Source organism: Oncorhynchus kisutch, linkage group LG8, assembly GCF_002021735.2.
Source record: "Oncorhynchus kisutch isolate 150728-3 linkage group LG8, Okis_V2, whole genome shotgun sequence".
Classification (NCBI taxonomy): domain Eukaryota; kingdom Metazoa; phylum Chordata; class Actinopteri; order Salmoniformes; family Salmonidae; genus Oncorhynchus; species Oncorhynchus kisutch.
The window spans coordinates 21,419,030-21,443,762 of record NC_034181.2 but is presented as its reverse complement, the minus strand read 5'-3'; the positions used below and the strand labels follow the sequence as shown (position 1 = coordinate 21,443,762).

At 46.0% G+C, this 24,733-nt stretch overlaps 1 protein-coding gene across 2 annotated transcripts in view; it reads left to right on the top strand.

The window, feature by feature from the left end:
- The window catches only part of LOC109894927 (methylcytosine dioxygenase tet3-like), a 78,811-nt gene that overhangs the window by 9,601 nt on the left and 44,477 nt on the right, over positions 1-24,733 (top strand). Inside the window, exons 1-2 of one of the 2 annotated variants that reach the window (XM_031829784.1) lie at positions 7,331-7,667; positions 8,408-8,467. The exons of the other annotated variant lie outside the window; for it this stretch is intronic. The gene's annotated coding sequence lies outside the window, so the exon portion shown is untranslated. Of the gene's footprint in view, positions 1-7,330; positions 7,668-8,407; positions 8,468-24,733 lie in introns of those variants that run through there. 2 annotated transcript variants of the gene reach the window in all.

Below are 24,733 nucleotides of genomic sequence, written 5' to 3'. Positions count from 1 at the left end.
GCCACTCAGATTGAGGGTTGACCTTAGGGCCAGGGAGGGAGGAGGAGGGAGGGTGTAGTGGTTGACCTTAGGACCAGGGTCACAGAGGGGGAGGGTGTGTGTGTGTGTGCGGTGCGTACGCAGGACGGGGGATGGGGTTGAAAGGTAGGATCAGGGTGGGGGTTTACCTTAGGGTCAGTGCAACGGTGGAGGGAGGGTGTGGGGGCTGACCTTAGGACCAGGGCCCCCGGAGGGAGGAGGGGAGGGGGGGTGCGGCGAGTACACAGGATGGGGCTAAGAGGCAGGAGGACAGGAAGATTGTTAATAAATAGTCAGCAGCGAGTAGGAAGGGCTCAGGAAAACCTGTGAACTGGCTAGGCAAGGCCACAGGAAAGAGGCTGCTGCTCATCTACTCTTTCCTCCCTTCTTCCCTTCTGTGTGGGTTTAAGAAAGGGGAGGGGGGCTGTACACAGAGACATGGACAACATTTTGGACATGGTGGCCTATAGCCTTGGGGACAGAGGATAAGATCTGATCAGGGGGGAAGAGGTTCAGTCAATCACAGGAAATATTGGCTTACCTCCTGGATTGCCCTCCCCTGCACTGTCACTCTGTCCCCTTTGTTTTCACACAGTCACTTTCCCAGTCTGATTGGTTACCTAGACCTCAAATGTGGTCATATTTAAGATGAGGGTCATGGAGAGGAGTTGTAACTTGTAACCCAGACATTTCAGTAGTCCTGCTTTAGTGGGAATGACTTCAATTCATGGATTTATCCTAATTTATCATCCTGCATTCACTTACAGCACTTGTCAAAGTCATTTCAGGGAGGGCCGAGTGTCTGCAGGTTTTTGCTCCACCCTTGTACTTCATTGATGAATTAAGGTCACAAATTGTTAAGGAACTCCCCTCACCTGGTTGTCTAGGTCTTAAATAAAAGGAAAAACCAAAAACCTGCAGACACATGGCCCTCCGTGGAATGAGTTTGACACCCCTGACTTATAGGACCAACATTGTAGAAACACCCAGCTATATCTAACATGATACTCATGACCTCTTCTATCTGTCTCAGAGAGGAATACAGAAGCAGTCTAGCTAGTGTTTATGGACTGGAAAGATGATCCTATGCCACAGATTTTCACTCAGTGCCATTGTTGTTAGAAGTAGAATGTTTATGGCCACCATAGATTAGACCAGTGACCTCGTAGGAGAACTCTACCTCTGTTTAACCTAGAGTAGGCCTAGCTAGGGTCTGATCCAGACTAGGGTCTGCCCCATTTTTATTAACCATTAATACTGATCTGTCTGTTTTTGTATCTGTCTTTTTAGCTTTGTAGATCCAGTTATAAGTTAGACCAACAACTTAACAGTGTTGGAACATGTAACTGCCAAAATAAAGGAAACGCCAACATAAAGTGTCTTAATAGGGTGTTTGTCCACCACAAGCCACCAAAACAGCTTCAATGCATCTTGGCATAGATTCTACAAGTGTCTGAAACTCTATTGGATGAATGTGACACCATTATTCTACAATAAATGTTTTTTTTTTTTTGGGTGGTTGTGGAAGACTCTGTCTCAGGCACCGCTCCAGAATCTCCCATAAGTGTTCAATTGGGTTGAGATCTGGTGACTGACACACACACACACACTTTAAACCCCCTATGGTCCTTTGAGACCCCTTTTTCAAAGTCACTGACTTCTCTTCTAGCCATGGTAGACAAAATATTGGCCAATTGGGCATTGTTATACAAATTCAGGAGTATTTCCTTTATTTTGGTAGTTACCTGTATATTGATGGTGATTTTCTCAGAGAAACAAACCATTGCACCCTGGTAACAGTGTGATTAGAGATATCAGAGTTATAGGTGATGTGTGACTAATAATGTCTGTCTGTCTCTCTGAACCTGAAAATTCCCTCCCCCGTCACTCTTACACACCTAAACACACAGGGATAGAGTGTGTGTGCGGTGGGTGTTTGTATGGGCCATGCTATAACGCGGATTGTATTTACAGTGTAAGATTGTAATGGCCAGCCATGAATAGGATGGACAGAGAGAAGAGGCTGTAGCTGTGCTCTTTAGGTGAACTGTATTGAGCACAGAGGTTGAACAGCTCCCTCCCATCCCCCTCACCTCTGTCTTCTCTGAGTCCCCATCGCCTTGAGATCTGTGGTTGCCATGGAGCCATGAGGAAGCCTTGGCAGAGAGCTCTGTAAATATTGTACATATTTTTGTTAGTTAAGTGTTGTTTTTTTGCATTTAAAATAAAAATTGTGGGGGGTGAAAACCTGTTGAAGGTTGAGCTAAAATATCTGGTGATGACCCATGGAGTTGCAGGACTGATGATGGGAAGTCTGTTTGCTTGGCTAGCTAGCTGACCAATCTAATTTGAATGATGCATCAACGGCTGATCAACACAGCAGTGGCTTTTTATTCCACCTGCCCCTGTTTCTGGAAGGATGTGGACTGTATGAGGGGATGACAGAGGCTCGCCTCGTAGGACACTTACTGATTACTGCCGAGGTGTGGTGGTCTCAGGCGCTTATAGCTGCCAAAGCATCACAAGTGCGTGCTACACTTTCGGTAGTGGATGTTCCAGCCTTCCTACAGAGGAGAAGTACTAGCTGTGAACTTCAGAGACAGAGGTGTCTGATGAAAAGCTCCGGGCCTGCCTGTCTGATGTTTCTCCCTCCCTGGCTAGACCATCGTCGACACCTCCACTCACGCTACTCCTGTACTGAACTGCATCATGGTCTGGCTGTGGAAGACCTTCTCCCATCAACTACTAGCTCCCTGAATTATTTTACTTTTTTTAAAGCGACTTTGAGATTCTGTATGAAAAGAGCAATATAAAATAAATCTATTATTATTTATCTCCATACATCATTGTCCTCTCCAGATGAGAGCTGGCCACACATCTCATGGTGTTTACACCCTTATTGCCTTAGCCTCGGGAGACCAGGCATATCATTTGGAAGGATGTCCATGCAAGACTACTTCAGCCTATATACAGTTGAAGTCGGAAGTTTAAATACACCTTAGCCAAAAACATTTAAACTCAGTTTTTCACCATTTCTGACAAAAATTATTCTATAGGATTGAGGTCAGGGCTTTGTGATGGCAACTCCAATACCTTGACTTTGTTGTCCTTAAAGCCATTTTGCCTCTAACTGTGGAAGTATGCTTGGGGTCATTGTCCATTTGGAAGACCCATTTGCGACCAAGCTTTAACTTCCTGACCGATGTCTTGAGATGTTGCTTCAATATATTCACATAATTTTCCTCCCTCAAGATGCCATCTATTTTGAGAAGTGCACCAGTCCCTCCTGCAGCAGAGCACCCCCAAAACATGATGCTGCCACCCCCGTGCTTCACGGTTGGGATGGTGTTCTTTGGCTTGCAAGCCTCCCCCTTTTTCCTCCAAACATAACAATTGTCATTATGGCCAAACAGTTCTATTTTTGTTTTATCAGACCAGAGGACATTTCTCCAAAAAGTACGATCTTTGTCTCCATGTGCAGTTGCAAACCTTAGTCTGGCTTTTTTTATGGCGGTTTTGGAGCAGTGGCTTCTTCCTTGCTGAGAGTCCTTTCAGGTTGTCGATATATGACTTGTTTTACTGTGGATATAGATACTTTTGGAACTGTTTCCTCCAGCATCTTCACAAGTTAATTTGCTGTTGTTCTGGGATTGATTTGTACTTTGTACCAAAGTACGTTCATCTTCAGGAGACAGAACGCATTTCCTTCCTGAGCGGTATGACGGCTGCGTGGTCCCATGGTGTTTATACTTGTGTACTATTGTTTGTACAGATGAACGTGGTACCTTCAGGCATTTGGAAATTGCTCCCAATTGCTCCCAAGGATGAATCAGACTTTCTGAGGTCTTGGCTGATTTCTTTTAATTTTCCCATAATGTCAAGAAAAGAGGCACTGAGTTTGAAGGTAGGCCTTTTAAATACATCCACAGGTACACATCCAATTGACTCAAATGATGTCAATTAGCCAATCAGAAGCTTCTAAAGCGATGAGATAATTTTCTGGAATTTTCCCAGCTGTTTAAAGGCACAGTCAACTTAGTGTATGTAAACTTCTGACCCACTGGAATTGTGATACAGTGAATTATACGTGAAATAATCTGTCTGTAAACAATTGTAGGAAAAATGACACGTGTCATGCACAAAGTAGATGTCCTAACCGACTTGTCAAAACTATAGTTTGTTAATTAACAAGAAATTTGTGGACCTAAGTGTATGTTAACTTCCGACTTCAACTGTACATTACTCTATATTTAAATATGTATATGGTGTTTTATAGGTCTACTGCCTCTTTTATTTAGCCTATATTAAGCCAAGTAAAGAATAACCATGTGGCATGTTTTGAACCAGGCCTAATAAGCTGTGAGCACTGTGAGTACATATGACAGGAGCGATCACACTTCTCTTAGTTCAATGTATTGATGGGTGACAGCCAGTGGTGTGTGTGTGCTGTTGAAGAGTGAGGGGAGTGGTTGTTATTAGGGATTAACCGGAGGCTCTAGAGACCAGAGGCATGGTCACATGAGAGGACGGTGGATGGAGTCAGACCTGAAATAATACTGTTAATAGTGTTGTAATTACAGCCGGCCCCCCACCCCACCCCACCCCACCCCCCACTCATTTGAATTGTAGATCTTTACAACTCATCATTAAAGTGGTTGCAATGAGTCTCCCTCCCCCTGATTCTGTTCCTCAGTCTAGAGGGGTGTGGGAGTGGAGGTGGGTTGTCACATGTCTGGGTGAGTGAGGAGAGTCCTGGGGGGTTGGTAACCTGTTTACACCAGACTGAACACCACTCATTCTTGTTTAATTTGTTCAGTCTGGTATAAGCAGGGTTGATAGGGAGGATGGTGAGGCCTGTGATACCAGGCACTGTCATTTGTGTGAGTGGGGGTGAGGGAGACTGACTGACAGGGTACGTGGGAATACGCTGAGATTTAGTTATGGGGGGGATAGTTTTTTTATATCAGGATTACAGTAATGTCATTGAGCAGATGGGATTTTACGTGTGTGTGTGTGTAAAGACATGGTGAGGGCCGTCTGGGGATGCCGGATGTAGTGTGACCAGGTCAGTCAGTACTGAGTATTGAGATGGGTTGGAGATATACGGTACATTACGTGAGACTGAGTAGTCCACAAACTTCTGCGTTAGTCTCGACTCAGAGTCGCATGTCTAACAGACCTTATTACAGATATATTTTTAACACTCGATTAATGTAAGCACTGCAGAGCAAGAGCATGCTCTCCCGCGTGCCACAGACACACAAGAAAGGCATGGCACGCCGTCAGATGCATGATGTTGGTCGGTCACCACTCATAACACAGCCACACTGCGCATCTGCTCTCGCTGTCCCCCACACACACAGTCTGTCACATGGGGATGATGCTGGAGAGACGAAGCAGGTACGGGGAGTCAAACATTTAATAAGGAACGGACATGGAACCAGACGGGAACAGCGTCAGCACAAGGGTAACAAAGACAAAAACAATCAATACAGCAGTGGGGAACAGAGCAGGGGAACTGACAAATATAGGGGAGGAAATAAACAGGTGATGAATGAGTCCAGGTGAGTCTAATATCGCTGATGTGTGTGTGACAAGGGTAGGTAGGTGTGCGTAATAGATGGCAGGAGTGCGTGATGCAGGGCAGCTTGGCGCCCTCAAGCGCCAGGGGGGGGGGGGGGGAGCGGGAGCAGACGTTTCACACTCACAGACTCTCTCTCACACACACTCTCACACACGCGGTAGCGGGCGTCTCCAGTGAGTGACGTCAGAGCAGGAGATTTCACACACCACTCCAGTCCCGCTCTTTCTTTCTCTCTCATTCTCTCTCTGTCCTCAACATGAACTCGTTCACTCCATTAGGGTAAAACGTCTATCTTTTTCAGTCATTTTTCTCTATGCCATTTTTCCCCCGTTTTCTACTCTCTCTTTCATCATTCTTTTTTTGATTTGTGCTTTTTCAACAAAGAATTGTCACTTGTAAAAAACTAAATGTTGCCACTATACAGCAACACTATATCCAGGTAAGCCCATATACAGTATATCTGTTGCCTGGCACTCTGATTGGGAAGTATAAGAACCTGGCAAAACCCTAGATACAACTCTGCTCATGCCAATAGTTCACTGGCATTCACAGACCCATTACTAGTGTCAGTAATAAAATAACAGAGAGCATATGAACCTTTTACCTGGGTCTGAGACGGTACTAGCAGGACATCTCTCTCTCCCTTTAAATTGACATAAGCAAAACACTTCCCCCTCAGACCTCCTAGATATGATCGGTGTATTAGTCTCGCAGGGTCAGGTTCCTAAAAGAGAAAAACTCCTCTGCAGAATGGAGGGGGAGCAGTTTTATTGTATAACCTTGGGGGTTATTTTGTCAGAATGATACAAAATAGGCAATGTGTTTAAAAAAAATATATATATTTTGACAATGACTAGTGTTTGATACATTACACTGTCCGTGTATGTGGATGTTGAGTCAGCATGTTTAAATGGCTGTGGTGCTATGTAAGTGTCTGTTCCCCGCTACACAGGGAGTGTGTGTGGGTGTGCATGCGCACTCTGCACTGTGCAGTCCAGTCCAGTTATTGCTTTCAGCCCTGACACAGATGGTCCTCAGTGATACCACATACCAGAGTCATTGTTTAGGAAAGCCGAGCTCCAGGAGATAATTGACAGCCATAGAGCGGTCCCATCCCCCAGTCCTCTCTCTGTCTCTCTCTCTCTGTCTCTCTCTCTCTCTCTCTGTCTCTCTCTCTCTCTCTCTCTCTCTCTCTCTCTCTCTCTCTCTCTCTCTCTCTCTCTCTCTCTCTGTGTCTCTCTCTGTGTCTCTCTCTCTCTGTGTCTCTCTCTCTCTGTGTCTCTCTCTGTGTCTCTCTCTCTCTCTCTGTGTCTCTCTCTGTGTCTCTCTCTCTCTCTCTGTGTCTCTCTCTCTCTGTGTCTCTCTCTCTCTGTGTCTCTGTGTCTCTCTCTCTCTGTCTCTCTCTCTCTCTCTGTGTCTCTCTCTCTCTCTGTGTCTCTCTCTGTCTCTCTCTGTGTCTCTCTGTCTCTCTCTCTCTCTGTCTCTCTCTCTGTCTCTCTCTCTCTGTCTCTCTCTCTCTCTCTCTCTCTCTCTTTCACCCTAGCAGCAGAGCTCAGGATGGCTGCTGATTGGTTGCTTGACTCTCTTTGTGTGCTATGTGTAGCGTGACGTCTCGCCGTGTGTGTTTTCATGCGAGTGTATGGTTGAAGGGGTAGGGGGGAGTTTTCACAACACGAATGCAGTTAGCTTTACTCGCTGGAAAGACAGAGAGGGAGGAGGGGGGTTAAAAGATTAAAGAGGGAGTGGGAGGAGGTAGTGTGTAGTGCAGCAGTGAAAGCGATCAGAGGCTGGCTTAAAAAAAAAACTCTCCTGTGTGTGTGCGCGGTAGACCTATTGGTGTAGGGGAACAAGCGAGAGAGGGAGGGACAGAGAGAATGTGTGTTTGTACTTGGGCTGAAGTAAAACAGGATTTAAAACACAAGATGGCTTCCTGAATGGATTGGAGCAAAGACGAGAGATAGAGTGATAGTAGGGGTTAGACGAGAGGAAGCTGGAGTCTTCTGATGGGGATACGGCCAGCCGACGGAGAGAGAGAGAAGCACACCAAGGCAGATTGGCTCACTGGGTAAATATTAATTACCAGGCAGAATGACGGCCCTGGAGGGGGGTATATTTGAGATAGAGTAGAGGGGGGCGGAGAGACCAGGAGGGTTAGCTGGAGACAAAACACTGCCGGCATTCTAAACAGCTAGATGGGGGTAGGGTTAGGGGGACAAATGTAAACTGCTGCTATTGTTTCATTACTTAAATGATTACTGTTGTTACTGTAAATGTAACAACCCCATTGCAGTGTCTGAACATTGCTTTTATTCTCTTATTGACAGTAATCTATACATGAATATAAACTGTATATGAATAATGAACATGTAATAATTCATGACCATTTACCTGAAATATTAAGTTGATATGAGGTCATGGTGATATTTAAAGGCAAATACAGTAGCTACAATCGTGAATAGAGGCTATCCTCTTTCATGATGCATTACATAATTTGATCATTAAAACAGAATCCTTGCTCTCTCACTCTCTCACTATTGCTCATAGCAGTGAGGAAGCACCAGCTTGGCATTTGAAGACACATGGAAGTGATATGTGTTAGGGTTGTTTTCTGTCAGGGGAGAATATGAGAATGGGATTATATAGGTAAAAATGAATGAATATAAATATTCTTTAGGCAGTCATGTGTGGAGTGACACCTCTTTAAAAAGGCTCATTATATTATTCTATTGATTGTTGTTCTCCCCCCTCTCTCCCTCCCTCCCTCCGTCCTCTCTCTCTTTCTACCTGTTTTGAATGGCTGCAAAGGTGGAACATTTTGAGGACAACAGTAAAGCCTGGTTTGTAAAGGCCAATCTGGGGACAGAGGTAAGAGAGACTCGACCTGGGGCAGATAGACAGAGCTGGTGGGTGTAATATCTGGTCTATTTCTTTGTTATTAGTGTGATTGGAGAGCTTCAGTCCTTGTGTTCCTGCTGGTCTCTCATCTGTCTGTGATGTCCCTTGTCTGTTTTGTTGTCTTGGTGTTGTTGGTTTAAAATAAAGAAGAGTTTAGTAGGTTTAGAGTAGTAGGTTTCCATACATTGGGAAGGGAGTTAGGCTATATACTGCTGCAGCTTTTTTAGTGTGTGTGTGTGTGTGTGTGTGAAAGCACATGTTCATGTTTATGCATCATATTAGTGAGCTTCACACTTGCCCCTGATCTACAAACAGACATACTGTAAATAGACATCCACTGTCGTGCCCATGGCATCTGTCTGTTGGCGCTCACGCCGGTGACCATGTTTGGTTTGTGTTCAGAGTTGTCTGAGCTCTGTGTCATAGAGGAGAGGTGTTTAAAGTCAGGTGTGTAAACCAACACATACTGTAGTGCAGTGTGTAGTTAGTTCTCTTCCCCCTCTAGCTCGCTGCATGGCTGCTAGTTCAGCGCTCAGGCTTTCTGGCGGCTGCGTCTTGCACTAGGTTGTTGTGATTAAGTGGCTGGCGGCAAGGCTGGGTCGGATTTTAAAGCGTCCCGGGCTGGGTGGCGATTGGCGGCAGAGTCAGGCATGTGCTGAGAAAGGCGGCCAGCGAGAGAAGGAGGAGGAGGAACCGTACACTCAGGCTCAGGAGACAGGGGGCAGGCCCTCCTCTCAGAGTTCTGAAGTCAGCTGAGCTAAAAGTTAGTGGGTCACACAGACACGCATGCGCGTGTGTGTGTGTGTGTGTGTGTGTGTGTGTGTGTGTGTGTGGTAACCTGTAGCACGTGGCCTCTAAGCGCTGGCGGGCTGTTGTTCCCTGGTCTACCAAGTCGTGGCACGCTTGTGTGTTTATATACGGAGTGAATCTGATACGGTTTCAGACAGAAGATTCTGTCCGTGCTGTTGCTGAACTGGCAGTCTGTTTATAGCAGGAGACTGGCAAAGCTGATCAATGTCCAATATTCTGACACGTGTCTGTTTTTGGAGCATTCTGTCATTGTTAGACTGGTTGTCAATGTTGAGTTTTGACATGTGTACCTCTGTATACTCTGTATAGTCACTTTATTTTGGGCAGAATTTAGTTGTAGGCTTTTCTTGTTGAACTGACTGTTTTCACAGTTTCAGTTAGACATGTTCAGACAGTCAGAGAAATGGTTGTCATGTTAGTTTTGACCTCGGTGAACTTCCGCAGGTTTGCTGATAGGCTACATTCTTATCAGCTAAGGCTCTTGGCCACCATCTGTTGTCATGATTAAAGAGAGAGTTCACCCAAATTACAAAATGAACAATTGGTTTCCTTACCCTGTAAGCAGTCTATGTACAAGGTATGACAGCAATCCATGCTTTGGTTTAGTTTATTTGTCCGTGTCTGGCAGTGTTTCCAAATGCTAACATTTTAGCATTTGTGACACAATTCCCATTCAAGTCATGGGGCCGTTATTAGCATTGTTCGCATGTTCAGATCATCTATACGTGACTTTGGTGAGCTTCGCAATCAATTTTTGGATGATTTGGACATGATGCGCGAAAAATGCTAATATTGGTCCCATGACTTGAATGGGTTTTTGCCACAAATGCTAAAACGTCATTCTGGAAAATAGTCACGGCCGGCTCACCCCATCCATACAAACATCCCCCCCGTTGAAGAATCACTTCAGCATACTCTATAAAAATCTAGTTTTCACTCTTTAATTCTACATTGTATATACATACGATATACAAATAAATATACACATTCAATGTATACATTTTCAGTTCTAGAAGGGTTACACTGGGCTTTGTAGTAGGGTTCTAACACTTTGTAGTAGCTTTTCAGGAAATGCTAGAGCAATGTTAGTTACCACAGACTGCGCTGGTGTGATTTCTCTTCTCTTCAAATCAAGTGTTTCCTTTTCATTCATCAAATGTGCACCTGCACCATGCGCAAATACACGTAGACTGTAAACCGGAAAGGTGGATGGAACAAAGACACTGAGTCATTGTGTTTCTGACTGCAGATGGAAAGTACAGTGCTAGCAGGTTTGGTTTAACCAGGGTGTGTTCCAAATGGCACCCTATGGGCCATGGTCAAAAGTAGTGCACTATAAATGGAATATGGTGCCATGTTGCGGAATCCCCTCCCTTGACTTAGAAAGGGTTAGCCGTGACCTCGTTTCTGTGGCAACAGTGAGTGGCAGATGACATCATGGCATGACCTCCCTCTAGGATGGTCATGTGTTGAGATGGGTTGCGTGTGTGTGTGGGAGCGATGTGTATGTAGTATTTACAGGTGTTTCAGGATAGCTATTCCATTCAGCTTGTTGGCAATAGGCCATGGACTGTTTGTTGGATTGAGAAGGTGGAGTTTTGAAAAGACTGCCCACATGTAGAGAACAAATGTCAGAGCTTTCAATGAAGAATCACCATGCACCTGTGTTCTGTAGAAAACAGTTCTTAGGAACGTATCTGTAGAGCACGAAGAACAACTATTCCTTTTGGTTGTATTTCCATTGGTTACGTCAGATATTCTTTAATTATCAATAAAACCTGTATGAATACCACTTAAAATCAAGTGTCTGTCACCCCATAATACTCCTCAGACAAGATGTGCATGAAACATATTGAGCCTCAGTGGGAACCTAAATGACATTTGGATTAATGTTCTGTATTCACCAACTCATTCTCCTCCCCTGATGCAGTCTACAGGGACCACTCAAATGTCAAGAAGGGGTTGAGTATCATCAGCATCCCTGTTGCATGTTTCTGCTCTAATGAATGCTCTATAATGGACTCTCCTGCAAGTGGTGTCTCTTCCCCCTCATCGGACCTGTCTGTGGGGCTGACTGAGGACCCATGGCTTGGCCTAAGTGGTGTCTCTTCCCCCTCATCGGACCTGTCTGTGGGGCTGACTGAGGACCCATGGCTTGGCCTAAGTGGTGTCTCTTCCCCCTCATCGGACCTGTCTGTGGGGCTGACTGAGGACCCATGGCTTGGCCTAAGTGGTGTCTCTTCCCCCTCATCGGACCTGTCTGTGGGGCTGACTGAGGACCCATGGCTTGGCCTAAGTTTACGGTGCCCTGTATATGGTGTAGCATGGTTGTAGTGTTGTGGCTCTCGCCCGTGCCGGCTGGCGTCTTGTTTCTCCTGGAGTACAGAATGGCTGAGGCAGTTAACGAAAAATGAATGGGGGAGGAGGAAGAGGCTGTAGTGGCATGTGTTTAACTCGCACCCCTCTGCTGGCTACTCTCCCTCTCAGACTGGGAACTGTGTGTACAGTACTGTCATGAATCCTGCCAAACCATGATTACACATGTCACAATTTAGAACGTATCCCTGTAGCTTTGTTTTGAGTTTTCATGATATTGGAGGCATGTCAGGTGTGTTGCTTGGAGTCATGTCAGGTGTGTTGCTTGGACCATGTCTAGTGTGTTGCTTGGAGCCATGTCTGGTGTGTTGCTTGGGGACATGTCTGGTGTGTTGCTTGGGGACATGTCTGGTGTGTTGCTTGGGGACATGTCTGGTGTGTTGCTTGGGGACATGTCTGGTGTGTTGCTTGGGACATGTCTGGTGTGTTGCTTGGTGTGATGTCTGGAAACTATTTAAACACATGGATACAATCTGCTAGGCTACAAGCTTGGTATATAGACGATACAATATGGCTTGAAAACGTTAGATATTTTACAACAGACGTCATGGTTATTGGATATGTATGGTATGTAGTGGTTGATGTAAAGCATGACAGAGCACAGGGATTGATGGTGTGTTCTCTGCAGTGCTACAGGCAAGGCGAGCGTTGGCCCTTTAAAACGGGCTACGCCTGACTTGAACATATGGGGAGCTAATCTTAGCCTGACTCCTGGGAGAGACAAGGCTGGCAAAATGCCACTGTGCAGGGGAAGGTTCTCTCTATTTTTTTCACTTTAACTCCCTCTATATATCCCTTCTCTCTCTCTCTCTAGCTCTCTCCCACTCCTCTCTCTCTCTAGCTCTCTCCCACTCCTCTCTCTCTCTAGCTCACTCTCACTTCTCTCTCTCTCTAGCTCTCTCTCCCTTCTCTCTCTCTCTCTAGCTCTCTCCCACTCCCCTCTCTCTCTAGCTCACTCTCCCTTCTCTCTCTCTCTAGCTCTCTCCCACCCACCTCTCTCTAGTTCTCTCACCCACCTCTCTCTCTCTAGTTCTCTCACCCACCTCTCTCTCTCTAGTTCTCTCACCCACCTCTCTCTCTCTAGTTCTCTCTCACCCACCTCTCTCTCTCTAGTTCTCTCTCACCCACCTCTCTCTCTCTAGCTCTCTCCCACCCACCTCTCTCTCTCTAGCTCTCTCCCACCCACCTCTCTCTCTCTCTCTCTCTCTCTCTCTCTCTAGTTCTCTCACCCACCTCTCTCTCTCTCTCTCTCTCTCTCTCTCTCTCTCTCATTGGTGTTAGGTTGTTGCACCATAGTTGTATTATTTTCTAATATTTCCCTTCACTGTACTGCTGTAGCCTACTGTTTGTTGTATGTCTGTCTTTTATGCATGGGTCTTGGTCAGATTCCTACCCAAAGTAATCCAACTGAAAGAAGGTGCTATTGTGGGATTTAAACAGTATGACTTCATCTAACTACAGTGACATCATCTGCTATCCATTCCACTGTTTGTCAAATACAGTATTTGAACCATTTGTGAGGGTATTATTTCCTCCTTTTGTTCACTACGATAAACCCTTTCACCCTTTCTTCCCCTCTTCCCTCCACCCATTCCTTGCCTCCTCATATTTCCCTCTATTTTCCATTCAGTCCCAAGTCTTTCCCACAAAGACCACTCTTTTAAAAACACTATTCCTTCTTCATTTTCCTCCCCCTCTCTTGGTGCTGGAGTGTTTTTGGTGACTCCACCCTGGCCTCTCCCTCCCCTCTCCTTCCTCATGCCTCCTCTCCTCCTCTCTCGCTTTCTGAGGAGTGGTGGAGTGGGGCAGGCAGACCTCACACCCCCAGGTGGGCTGTGTGTGCGCGTGCTGACTTGCACATGCCTCGTGTCAGGGAGGGCAGAGTCAGGTGGATAACCTACACAGCCACCCTACATCTCTCTGTGTCCCTCTCTCTGTGTCCCTCTCTCTGTCCCTCTATGTGTTTCTCTCTGCCCAATTCTGTTCCTGCCCAGAGCAGAGTAGGAGCCCACAGGTCAGGGACAACACAGAGTAGGAGCCCACAGGTCAGGGACAACACAGAGTAGGAGCCCACAGGTCAGGGACAACACAGAGTAGGAGCCCACAGGTCAGGGACAACACAGAGTAGGAGCCCACAGGTCAGGGACAACACAGAGTAGGGGCCCACAGGTCAGGGACAACACAGAGTAGGAGCCCACAGGTCAGGGACAACACAGAGTAGGAGCCCACAGGTCAGGGACAACACAGAGTAGGAGCCCACAGGTCAGGGACAACACAGAGTAGGAGCCCACAGGTCAGGGACAACACAGAGTAGGAGCCCACAGGTCAGGGACAACACAGAGTAGGAGCCCACAGGTCAGGGACAACACAGAGTAGGAGCCCACAGGTCAGGGACAACACAGAGTAGGAGCCCACAGGTCAGGGACAACACAGAGTAGGAGCCCACAGGTCAGGGACAACACAGAGTAGGAGCCCACAGGTCAGGGACAACACAGAGTAGGGGCCCACAGGTCAGGGACAACACAGAGTAGGAGCCCACAGGTCAGGGACAACACAGAGTAGGAGCCCACAGGTCAGGGACAACACAGAGTAGGAGCCCACAGGTCAGGGACAACACAGAGTAGGAGCCCACAGGTCAGGGACAACACAGAGTAGGAGCCCACAGGTCAGGGACAACACAGAGTAGGGGAAAAACAGAATTAGTGAGCAGAAAGATGGATGAGGATAGATTCTCAGATATTTTTGTTATTCCTGTTTTCTATGCTACACTTTCAGTCCCACTCAGCATTCATCCTCACCATTGCACCCACTGACCCTCTGTCATTGTGTATGTATGCGTGAGAGCACAATCCAATGTGTTACACAAGCCAGCCAGCCAGCCTGTACTCTGCAGTATTCACTCTTCTGTGTACAGATAGAGGAACAATCCTCTAAATGTTCATTTGCGTGTGTTCCCCTGTTTGTGACCCTTAGTGTGTTTGCCTGTGTGTGTTTCTCTGCCTGTGTGCTATGCATGTCTGTGTGTGTGTGTGTGTGTCACATGGAGCATGTGTGTCAGAACAGATGACCTTGATGATATGAGGCTGGAGGGGAGGAGGGTGTGTAATGTGGTAATGTGGGTCAGAACAGATGACCTTGATGATATGAGGCTGGAGGGGAGGAGGGTGTGTAATGTGGGTCAGAACAGATGACCTTGATGATATGAGGCTGGAGGGGAGGAGGGTGTGTAATGTGGGTCAGAACAGATGACCTTGATGGTATGAGGCTGGAGGGGAGGAGGGTGTGTAATGTGGGTCAGAACAGATGACCTTGATGGTATGAGGCTGGAGGGGAGGAGGGTGTGTAATGTGGGTCAGAACAGATGACCTTGATGATATGAGGCTGGAGGGGAGGAGGGTGTGTAATGTGGGTCAGAACAGATGACCATGATGATATGAGGCTGGAGGGGAGGAGGGTGTGTAATGTGGTAATGTGTGTCAGAACAGATGACCTTGATGATATGAGGCTGGAGGGGAGGAGGGTGTGTAATGTGGTAATGTGTGTCAGAACAGATGACCATGATGATATGAGGCTGGAGGGGAGGAGGGTGTGTAATGTGGGTCAGAACAGATGACCTTGATGATATGAGGCTGGAGGGGAGGAGGGTGTGTAATGTGGGTCAGAACAGATGACCATGATGATATGAGGCTGGAGGGGAGGAGGGTGTGTAATGTGGGTCAGAACAGATGACCTTGATGATATGAGGCTGGAGGGGAGGAGGGTGTGTAATGTGGTAATGTGTGTCAGAACAGATGACCATGATGATATGAGGCTGGAGGGGAGGAGGGTGTGTAATGTGGGTCAGAACAGATGACCTTGATGATATGAGGCTGGAGGGGAGGAGGGTGTGTAATGTGGGTCAGAACAGATGACCTTGATGATATGAGGCTGGAGGGGAGGAGGGTGTGTAATGTGGTAATGTGGGTCAGAACAGATGACCATGATGATATGAGGCTGGAGGGGAGGAGGGTGTGTAATGTGGGTCAGAACAGATGACCTTGATGATATGAGGCTGGAGGGGAGGAGGGTGTGTAATGTGGGTCAGAACAGATGACCTTGATGATATGAGGCTGGAGGGGAGGAGGGTGTGTAATGTGGTAATGTGGGTCAGAACAGATGACCATGATGATATGAGGCTGGAGGGGAGGAGGGTGTGTAATGTGGGTCAGAACAGATGACCTTGATGATATGAGGCTGGAGGGGAGGAGGGTGTGTAATGTGGTAATGTGGGTCAGAACAGATGACCATGATGATATGAGGCTGGAGGGGAGGAGGGTGTGTAATGTGGTAATGTGGGTCAGAACAGATGACCTTGATGATATGAGGCTGGAGGGGAGGAGGGTGTGTAATGTGGTAATGTGGGTCAGAACAGATGACCATGATGATATGAGGCTGGAGGGGAGGAGGGTGTGTAATGTGGTAATGTGGGTCAGAACAGATGACCTTGATGATATGAGGCTGGAGGGGAGGAGGGTGTGTAATGTGGGTCAGAACAGATGACCATGATGATATGAGGCTGGAGGGGAGGAGGGTGTGTAATGTGGTAATGTGGGTCAGAACAGATGACCTTGATGATATGAGGCTGGAGGGGAGGAGGGTGTGTAATGTGGTAATGTGGGTCAGAACAGATGACCATGATGATATGAGGCTGGAGGGGAGGAGGGTGTGTAATGTGGTAATGTGGGTCAGAACAGATGACCTTGATGATATGAGGCTGGAGGGGAGGAGGGTGTGTAATGTGGTAATGTGGGTCAGAACAGATGACCATGATGATATGAGGCTGGAGGGGAGGAGGGTGTGTAATGTGGTAATGTGGGTCAGAACAGATGACCTTGATGGTATGAGGCTGGAGGGGAGGAGGGTGTGTAATGTGGTAATGTGGGTCAGAACAGATGACCTTGATGGTATGAGGCTGGAGGGGAGGAGGGTGTGTAATGTGGGTCAGAACAGATGACCTTGATGGTATGAGGCTGGAGGGGAGGAGGGTGTGTAATGTGGGTCAGAACAGATGACCTTGATGATATGAGGCTGGAGGGGAGGAGGGTGTGTAATGTGGGTCAGAACAGATGACCTTGATGGTATGAGGCTGGAGGGGAGGAGGGTGTGTAATGTGGGTCAGAACAGATGACCTTGATGATATGAGGCTGGAGGGGAGGAGGGTGTGTAATGTGGGTCAGAACAGATGACCTTGATGGTATGAGGCTGGAGGGGAGGAGGGTGTGTAATGTGGGTCAGAACAGATGACCTTGATGATATGAGGCTGGAGGGGAGGAGGGTGTGTAATGTGGTAATGTGGGTCAGAACAGATGACCATGATGATATGAGGCTGGAGGGGAGGAGGGTGTGTAATGTGGGTCAGAACAGATGACCTTGATGATATGAGGCTGGAGGGGAGGAGGGTGTGTAATGTGGTAATGTGGGTCAGAACAGATGACCTGGAGGGGAGGAGGGTGTGTAATGTGGGTCAGGGACTGACGGGAAGACATTAGAGTGGGGGCTGGACCCTGCTCTGTCAGGAACACAGAGCAATGATCTGATTTGGGTGTCTGGACTCTGTCATCTATTGATGACCTAGGCTGTGTTCCTCCATAAGAAGATATGCACTGTATACTGCATAGTCCTCTGCTGTTAGAGAAGATGGGACCTGAATGGAAGACACGGTGGTTGTTCTGACACAAGCCTCCCTACACATGAGGGGAGAGGGTTGCATCATCCGCTAGGACTACCTGATGTCTTACACCTGCCATCTTCTACACTGAGAGCTGGGCTCCTCTGTACCCTGTAGAAATAAATCATATGCTCTGTTTGTTATGTTTTGTCATTTACATCATTGAGATTCACCCCACCTGTCTTGATCAGTGGAGGCTGGTGGGAGGAGCTGTAGGAGGATGGGCTCATTGTAATGGCTGAAATGGAACGGTATCAAACACATCAAGCATATGGAAACCACATTTGACTCCGTTCCGATTATTCCATTCCGGCCAGTTCAATGAGCCCATCCTCCTACAGCTCCTCCCACCAGCCTCCACTGGTCTTGGTAAAGTAGATACATACATGTGGTGGTGTGTGTGTGTGTGTGTGTGTGTGTGTGTGTGTTTGTTTCTTGTCAGTGTGGGTGAATGGTTGGATGAGAAGATGAGTCAGACTCGTAGTCATGGTAAAAATGTGAACACAGCTGCACTTCTCTATACTGTCAGCACTCCTACAAGGCCAATACACTGCTTTGTGCATGTGCGTGTGGAAGAGTGAGAGATGGAGATGGAGGAGTTGAGATGTTGAATCACACCTCCTGATGATTGTCAAAGTTAATTTCATTTCTGAGATACCACACACCTCATGTTCAAATAGAGTACTCCTACTGTACGTGTTGAATTGTTCGTCTGTTTATGGAATCATCACCTTCTCCTTCTTTAGGTGTCCCTCATCAAACAGCACCTGTGTTGTTATTATTCACTATGTCAGTTTATCATTTGTTGCTATGGAACTGCCCTGTATTGTTTTGAGAGCAGAGCACTCACTTTTCTATGAAGTCGTCTGTGCTAGTTGTGTGCTTTGTGGTTAGAGAGTAAACCAGGTTGTTATGTCTGTTAGGGCTTTAGGAGAACACAGAGGGCCTTCAGAAAGTATTCATACCCCTTGACTTATTCCACATTATGTTGTGTTACAGCCTGAAATCAAAATGGATTATATTTATATTTTTTTCTCACTCATCTAATACTCTGCATGCCAGTCTATCTTGTTGAAGAGTTAAGGAAAGACTGACTGCATCACTTCTTGTTTTGCTAAGAAACTACAAATAGTTTGCATAGTCAACTTACACACAGCACTGACACACACTTATCCCACCAGACAAGCCACCAGGGATCTTTTCACAGTCCCCAGGTCCAGAACAAATTCAAGGAAACGTACAGTATTATGCAGAGTAATGAGTGAATGGAACTCCCTTCCTTCTTATTTTATTTATTTATTTATTTTACCTTTATTTAACCAGGTAGGCAAGTTGAGAACAAGTTCTCATTTACAATTGCGACCTGGCCAAGATAAAGCAAAGCAGTTCGACAGATAAAACGACACAGAGTTACACATGGAGTAAAAACAAACATACAGTCAATAATGCAGTATAAACAAGTCTATATACAATGTGAGCAAATGAGGTGAGAAGGGAGGTAAAGGCAAAAAAGGCCATGATGGCAAAGTAAATACAATATAGCAAGTAAAATACTGGAATGGTAGTTTTGCAATGGAAGAATGTGCAAAGTAGAAATAAAAAATAATGGGGTGCAAAGGAGCAAAATAAATAAATAAATAAAAATTAAATACAGTTGGGAAAGAGGTAGTTGTTTGGGCTAAATTATAGGTGGGCTATGTACAGGTGCAGTAATCTGTGAGCTGCTCTGACAGTTGGTGCTTAAAGCTAGTGAGGGAGATAAGTGTTTCCAGTTTCAGAGATTTTTGTAGTTCGTTCCAGTCATTGGCAGCAGAGAACTGGAAGGAGAGGCGGCCAAAGAAAGAATTGGTTTTGGGGGTGACTAGAGAGATATACCTGCTGGAGCGTGTGCTACAGGTGGGAGATGCTATGGTGACCAGCGAGCTGAGATAAGGGGGGACTTTACCTAGCAGGGTCTTGTAGATGACATGGAGCCAGTGGGTTTGGCGACGAGTATGAAGCGAGGGCCAGCCAACGAGAGCGTACAGGTCGCAATGGTGGGTAGTATATGGGGCTTTGGTGATAAAACGGATTGCACTGTGATAGACTGCATCCAATTTGTTGAGTAGGGTATTGGAGGCTATTTTGTAAATGACATCGCCAAAGTCGAGGATTGGTAGGATGGTCAGTTTTACAAGGGTATGTTTGGCAGCATGAGTGAAGGATGCTTTGTTGCGAAATAGGAAGCCAATTCTAGATTTAACTTTGGATTGGAGATGTTTGATATGGGTCTGGAAGGAGAGTTTACAGTCTAACCAGACACCTAAGTATTTGTAGTTGTCCACGTATTCTAAGTCAGAGCCGTCCAGAGTAGTGATGTTGGACAGGCGGGGTAGGTGCAGGTAGCGATCGGTTGAAGAGAATGCATTTAGTTTTACTTGTATTTAAGAGCAATTGGAGGCCACGGAAGGAGAGTTGTATGGCATTGAAGCTTGCCTGGAGGGTTGTTAACACAGTGTCCAAAGAAGGGCCGGAAGTATACAGAATGGTGTCGTCTGCGTAGAGGTGGATCAGGGACTCACCAGCAGCAAGAGCGACCTCATTGATGTATACAGAGAAGAGAGTCGGTCCAAGAATTGAACCCTGTGGCACCCCCATAGAGACTGCCAGAGGTCCGGACAGCAGACCCTCCGATTTGACACACTGAACTCTATCAGAGAAGTAGTTGGTGAACCAGGCGAGGCAATCATTTGAGAAACCAAGGCTGTCGAGTCTGCCGATGAGGATATGGTGATTGACAGAGTCGAAAGCCTTGGCCAGATCAATGAATACGGCTGCACAGTAATGTTTCTTATCGATGGCGGTTAAGATATCGTTTAGGACCTTGAGCGTGGCTGAGGTGCACCCATGACCAGCTCTGAAACCGGATTGCATAGCAGAGAAGGTATGGTGAGATTCGAAATGGTCGGTAATCTGTTTGTTGACTTGGCTTTCGAAGACCTTAGAAAGGCACGGTAGGATAGATATAGGTCTGTAGCAGTTTGGGTCAAGAGTGTCCCCCCCTTTGAAGAGGGGGATGACCGCAGCTGCTTTCCAATCTTTGGGAATCTCAGACGACACGAAAGAGAGGTTGAACAGGCTAGTAATAGGGGTGGCAACAATTTCGGCAGATAATTTTAGAAAGAAAGGGTCCAGATTGTCTAGCCCGGCTGATTTGTAGGGGTCCAGATTTTGCAGCTCTTTCAGAACATCAGCTGAATGGATTTGGGAGAAGGAGAAATGGGGAAGGCTTGGGCGAGTTGCTGTTGGGGGTGCAGTGCTGTTGTCCGGGGTAGGAGTAGCCAGGTGGAAAGCATGGCCAGCCGTAGAAAAATGCTTATTGAAATTCTCAATTATGGTGGATTTATCAGTGGTGACAGTGTTTCCTATCTTCAGTGCAGTGGGCAGCTGGGAGGAGGTGTTCTTATTCTCCATGGACTTTACAGTGTCCCAGAACTTTTTTGAGTTAGTGTTGCAGGAAGTAAATTTCTGCTTGAAAAAGCTAGCCTTGGCTTTTCTAACTGCCTGTGTATAATGATTTCTAGCTTCCCTGAACAGCTGCATATCACGGGGGCTGTTCGATGCTAATGCAGAACGCCATAGGATGTTTTTGTGTTGGTTAAGGGCAGTCAGGTCTGGGGAGAACCAAGGGCTATATCTGTTCCTGGTTCTAAATTTCTTAAATGGGGCATGTTTATTTAAGATGGTTAGGAAGGCATTTAAAAAAAATATCCAGGCATCCTCTACTGACGGGATGAGATCAATATCCTTCCAGGATACCCCGGCCAGGTCGATTAGAAAGGCCTGCTCGCAGAAGTGTTTCAGGGAGCGTTTTACAGTGATGAGTGGAGGTCGTTTGACCGCTGACCCATTACGGATGCAGGCAATGAGGCAGTGATCGCTGAGATCTTGGTTGAAGACAGCAGAGGTGTATTTAGAGGGGAAGTTGGTTAGGATGATATCTATGAGGGTGCCCGTGTTTAAGGTTTTGGGGAGGTACCTGGTAGGTTCATTGATTATTTGTGTGAGATTGAGGGCATCAAGTTTAGATTGTAGGATGGCTGGGGTGTTAAGCATGTTCCAGTTTAGGTCGCCTAGCAGCACGAACTCTGAAGATAGATGGGGGGCAATCAGTTCACATATGGTGTCCAGAGCACAGCTGGGGGCAGAGGGTGGTCTATAGCAGGCGGCAACGGTGAGAGACTTGTTTTTAGAGAGGTGGATTTTTAAAAGTAGAAGTTCAAATTGTTTGGGTACAGACCTGGATAGTAGGACAGAACTCTGCAGGCTATCTTTGCAGTAGATTGCAACACCGCCCCCTTTGGCAGTTCTATCTTGTCTGAAAATGTTGTAGTTTGGAATTAAAATGTCTGAGTTTTTGGTGGTCTTCCTAAGCCAGGATTCAGACACAGCTAGAACATCCGGGTTGGCAGAGTGTGCTAAAGCAGTGAATAGAACAAACTTAGGGAGGAGGCTTCTAATGTTAACATGCATGAAACCAAGGCTATTACGGTTACAGAAGTCGTCAAAAGAGAGCGCCTGGGGAATAGGAGTGGAGCTAGGCACTGCAGGGCCTGGATTCACCTCTACATCGCCAGAGGAACATAGGAGGAGTAGAATAAGGGTACGGCTAAAAGCTATGAGAATTGGTCGTCTAGAACGTCTGGAACATAGAGTAAAAGGAGGTTTCTGGGGGCGATAAAATAGCATCAAGGTATAATGTACAGACAAATGTATGGTAGGATGTGAATACAGTGGAGGTAAACCTAGGTATTGAGTGATGAAGAGAGAGATATTGTCTCTAGAAACATCGTTGAAACCAGGAGATGTCATTGCATGTGTGGGTGGTGGAACTAATAGGTTGGATAAGGTATAGTGAGCAGGACTAGAGGCTCTACAGTGAAATAAGCCAATAAACACTAACCAGAACAGAAATGGACAAGACATATTGACATTAAGGAGAGGCATGCTTAGTCGAGTGATCAAAAGGGTCCGGTGAGTGGAGAGGTTGGTTGGTGATTTAGACAGCTAGCCAGGGCATCGGTAGCAAGCTAGCATAGGATGGAGGTCTGTTGTTAGCCACCTCCTGCGCTCCGTCAGTAGATTAGTGGGGTTCCGTGTGGTAGAGGGGATCAATCCAAATCACACAACAACAACAAAAATAAAAACAATAGATATAGTTATAGAGGCCCAAGAAGAAAACATAATAATAATAATAAAAAAAATTGTCCGATTGTCTATTCAGATAGCAGCCGGTAAGACAGCTAACGGTTAGCAGGCCGCAGATGGGCGTTCAGGTAACGTCGCGACGGAGGAGCCAGCCGAATAACTCCTTCGGGTAGATAACGTCGGCAGTCCAGTTGTGAAGGCCCGGTGGGGCTCCGCGAAGGCAGCAAAACGGGTCCGGATAGGCGACTGCAGCCCAGGTGCGATTGATGGAACTCAGGAGTGATTGACGGAGCTTGCTAGCTCCGGAACAATTGATGTTTGCTCCGGAATTGACGAAGGCCGATAGTCACACGGATAGCAGCTAGCTAGCTGTGAGATCCGGGCATGAATGTCCAGAGAGCAGTCGAAATCCAGGGACATGGAGAGAAAAATTGGTCCGGTATGCTCCGCTCCGAGCCGCGCTGCGCCGTACAGAACTGGCGATAGACTTTCGAGCCAAAGGATAGCCGATGACCACAAACCGTGGTTAGCTGAACACCAACGACTTGCCAGTAAAGGAGCCAACTAGCTTCTGAACTAGCTTCTGGATTAGCTACTGGCTAGTTTCAGGCCAGCCTCCTGGAGTTTCTGGCTAGCTTCTTGGAGGATTACAGATCTGAGGTAAATAATACTTTTTTATAAATATACATTGGTGAGGCGGGTTGCAGGAGAGTTTTGAAGATGAGTTGATGGAAAATAAAAATAAAATGTATGTGAAAAAGTTGTAAATATATATATATACAGGACACGACAAGACGAGGACAAAAGACGTCTGAACTGCTATGCCACCTTGGAGAAGATATACAGTATTATATACAGTATTATACAGAGTGATGAGTGAATGGAACTCCCTTCCATCTTATATACAGTATTATACAGAGTGATGAGTGAATGGAACTCCCTTCCATCTTATATACAGTATTATACAGAGTGATGAGTGAATGGAACTCCCTTCCATCTTATATACAGTATTATACAGAGTGATGAGTGAATGGAACTCCCTTCCATCTTATATACAGTATTATACAGAGTGATGAGTGAATGGAACTCCCTTCCATCTTATATACAGTATTATACAGAGTGATGAGTGAATGGAACTCCCTTCCATCTTATATACAGTATTATACAGAGTGATGAGTGAATGGAACTCCCTTCCATCTTATATACAGTATTATACAGAGTGATGAGTGAATGGAACTCCCTTCATCTTATATACAGTATTATACAGAGTGATGAGTGAATGGAACTCCCTTCCATCTTATATACAGTATTATACAGAGTGATGAGTGAATGGAACTCCCTTCATCTTATATACAGTATTATACAGAGTGATGAGTGAATGGAACTCCCTTCCATCTTATATACAGTATTATACAGAGTGATGAGTGAATGGAACTCCCTTCCATCTTATATACAGTATTATACAGAGTGATGAGTGAATGGAACTCCCTTCCATCTTATATACAGTATTATACAGAGTGATGAGTGAATGGAACTCCCTTCCATCTTATATACAGTATTATACAGAGTGATGAGTGAATGGAACTCCCTTCCATCTTATATACAGTATTATACAGAGTGATGAGTGAATGGAACTCCCTTCCATCTTATATACAGTATTATACAGAGTGATGAGTGAATGGAACTCCCTTCCATCTTATATACAGTATTATACAGAGTGATGAGTGAATGGAACTCCCTTCCATCTTATATACAGTATTATACAGAGTGATGAGTGAATGGAACTCCCTTCCATCTTATATACAGTATTATACAGAGTGATGAGTGAATGGAACTCCCTTCCATCTTATATACAGTATTATACAGAGTGATGAGTGAATGGAACTCCCTTCCATCTTATATACAGTATTATACAGAGTGATGAGTGAATGGAACTCCCTTCCATCTTATATACAGTATTATACAGAGTGATGAGTGAATGGAACTCCCTTCCATCTTATATACAGTATTATACAGAGTGATGAGTGAATGGAACTCCCTTCATCTTATATACAGTATTATACAGAGTGATGAGTGAATGGAACTCCCTTCCATCTTATATACAGTATTATACAGAGTGATGAGTGAATGGAACTCCCTTCCATCTTATATACAGT